At 46.9% G+C, this 3,256-nt stretch overlaps 1 non-coding gene across 1 annotated transcript; it reads left to right on the forward strand.

The window, feature by feature from the left end:
- Positions 1-2,144: 2,144 nt before the first annotated feature.
- Positions 2,145-2,271, forward strand: LOC115029146 (small nucleolar RNA SNORA17). Its single transcript, XR_003834714.1, has one exon. It is a non-coding gene; the product is annotated as a small nucleolar RNA SNORA17 (small nucleolar RNA).
- The last annotated feature ends 985 nt before the right edge of the window (positions 2,272-3,256 follow it).

Here is a 3,256-nt window from a genome sequence, read left to right on the forward strand (position 1 = left end):
TTGCTATCCATTCATCTGTTGAAGGACATTTAGGTAGTTCCCATCTTTTAGCAACTGTGAATAGAGCATCAGTGAAGATGGCCAAGCAAATATCGGTGGAGTAGGATCTCCAGACCTGCGGGTGTATGTCGAGGAGTGATATAGCCAGGACATATAATAGGTTAACTTTCTGGGAATCCTCCACACTGATTTCCAGAGTGGCTACAGCATTTTGCAATCCCATCAGCAGTGGATGAAGGTTCCCTGACACCCCCTCCACACCCTTTGTTGATGGCTGTTCTTTTGACTGGGGTAACATAAAACCTCAAAGTTGTTTTGATTTGAATTTCCCTAATTGCCAGAATTGCTTTCTCTTTTGACCCATTCATCACTCAGTAATGAGCTGCTTAATCTCCGAGTTGGTGCATTTACTAGAAATGCGTTTGATGTCCGTGATTTTTTTTAATTGCATTGTGATTAGATAAGATACAATGGGTTATATCCGTCTTTTTGAATTTATAACAGTTTCTGTCTCAGGATGTGATCTATTTAGAATGTTTCTTTATGCTGCTGAGTAGATTGTGTTTTCTTTGCTATTTGGGTAAAACAGCCTGTAGAGACCCGTTAAGTCATTTGCTATATGATATCAGTTAATTCTGATATTTCTCCATTTATTTTTTTCCCAGATGATCTGTCTATTGATGTTCAATTTAACTGATGCCCAATCCAGTAATGCTCTTTATTTTTTATAAAATTGTGTGCAAGAGAGTTTGGTACCTAAGTGTTCAAGAGAATAATGCCTTCTTGGTTAACTGTCCCCTTGATTAGAATAAAGTTTCCCTCTTTCTCTATTCTGATTAGTTTCAGTTTAAGGTCTCTTTTGTTGGATATTGGGTTAGCAATGCCTGCTTGGTTCCTGGTCCCATTTGGTTGGAGTACTTGGTTTATCCATCCTTTACTCTAAGGCAGTACCTATCTTTCAAGCCAAGTTATGTTTCTTAGAGACAACAGATAAACAGGTTTGTTTTTTTTTTCTTGATCCATTCAGTCAGTCTGTGTCTTTTGATTGGAGATTGAGAACAGAGCTGAGCTGGCATAAAGAATGTTCCTGTTTCCTGCTCATCCCTGGAGTGTGTGGATAGATCTTGCTGGGTGGAAGGGTTGGATGTGGAACAGCTTCTGGGTTGGGGGATAGTAGGGAGGGTCCAGAAAGGAGCCTGAAGATTGGTTTTGGTGCAGGCAGGAGAGGCCAGGCAGTGGATGTGGGACCGGGGCTGCAACTGAAAGGTTAGGAAGGGTGTGTGGATGAAGCGGGTCAGGGAAATTCACTGGGTTTGACCATGAGGAAGGATGCCCCTAGCTCTCTTTAAAGTATTTTATTTTACTTACTGTTATGGCATCTGTGTTTGTGAGTGCAGGCCTGCTTATACAGAGGGGCACATGAGGAAGATAACTTTCACGAGTCAGTTCTCTCTCTCCACTTGGGGTTCTGGGAATCAAACTCAGGATGCTAGGCTTACTCAGAAAGTTCCTTTACCCCCTTAACCGCCACGTACACACTACTAGCTCATTTGAAAACCTTATAGGCCTGGTCATTCTTCAGTGGAGAGACACATTACCACATTTTTTTTTAAATGTCCCCTTCATTGATGTCTGTGACAGTGTTGTCAACTTGACAGGATCCAGAATCGCCATCGAGATGGGCTATGGGCATGCCTTTGAAGGGTTAATTCAGGTGAGAAGACCTGCCCACTGTGGGTGGCACTATCCCCTAGGCTGGGAATTTGGGGCTGGCTCTCCTGGACATGTCAGGATGGGTCTTACTCATGAACTCACAGCAGGTTGGTTGCCTGAACAAAGACCAAGACAGTTACCACCACCCCGGCATGGATACTTGAAAGTCACACAAGGCCCCACTCCCATCTGAGGAGTTATGGATAGTGGTTGTTAGAGGAGAGAGAGAGAGACAGTTTTCTTCAGGGGTGTGAACCTCAGTAGAGTGACCATGCTCCAGTGGATGACCCTGTACTCATGCTTGCTTATGTGGTCATCATTCACTGGACTCACTAGGTTATGATGGGGAAAAAGATAAAATGGAAAGAGGAACATGGGAAGGGACATCTGGGTAGAGCTGGAGGGGGTAGTGATGGGTGAATCAAAAATACATTGCTCGAGGCATTTCAGGTGTGGCTACTGTGTCATGTGTGTGTCAGTAGGTGGCAGAGAAGAGAGGCTACTTCTATGCTCAGTATTCTGACCTATGAACATCTGAATGACCTGTAGCCTAACATTCCTAGAAAAAAGCAGAGTCTGAGATAACCTCCAGTCCAGTGCCAGGCAGGACCAGACAGGCTAGGTGAGGAGCAAGCCATAGACTAGAAAAATCGTGCTTGGGACCATGGGCCCTGAGACAGATGACCCTTGCAAGGGCCAATCAAGCAGGCTGGGCAGGAGTGAGCCCAAGATAACCAATCAGAAATTACACAGGCATGGGGGGCAGACCATGCTCAAGATGACCCTTACCTGGCACCATAATGCACCAGTGGGGTATAACATCCCCGAGTCCACTCCTGAGATGACCCCAAATACTCAGAGACCCCAGGTGCCACTTAAAGGAGCAAGCAAGTGGTGGAGAAATGGAAGAGAAATAAACAGAAGGATATGGGCACAAGAAGAGAGGCAGAGCTGGAGACTCGAGCGTAGTGAGGATCAGCCTGATGTGACTAGCAGGTGATGCCACCTGGCACCATGATGAGGTCCTAGCCTGTGCTAACACTGGGAGCCAAGTCTGGGTCTCTGGCCCTGCAGCAGCAGGGGTCTGTTCCCACCAAAGGCCAGGCAGATGTCCCTGGTCTGGGCTGCTGCCTAGGGATATGTTGATGTCTGAGGGCTGTGCAGAACTGTCCCTATGCCTCATCTGAGTATCATGGGAGAGCTGTCTCTGGGGGCATGAAAATCAGGAGAGTTGGCAGTACTCCAGAGAGTTCCCTACACATTGTAAAAGTTGTAGGTGAGCTGGCCCCAAGGCTACAAACATGGGAGAGCTGGCTCTGCCACTGTCATCAATGAGGTGGTGTGGACAAAGGAGAGCTACCCTCCTCCTGACTTGTCACTCTTTACCTGTGGCAGGTAGGAGATCCGGCCCTGGGGTCATGAGAGTAGGAGAGCTGGGCCTGTTCCTCACCAGCTGTAGCATTCATGAGAGTAAGCCCTGCACCTCACCTGGGCAGCACAGTAGAGCTGGCCCTGGATGTTGGGGTTACAGGTGAGCCAGCTG

This window comes from Mus caroli, unplaced genomic scaffold (genome assembly GCF_978045245.1).
Source record: "Mus caroli unplaced genomic scaffold, Mus_caroli_1 scaffold_15, whole genome shotgun sequence".
Classification (NCBI taxonomy): domain Eukaryota; kingdom Metazoa; phylum Chordata; class Mammalia; order Rodentia; family Muridae; genus Mus; species Mus caroli.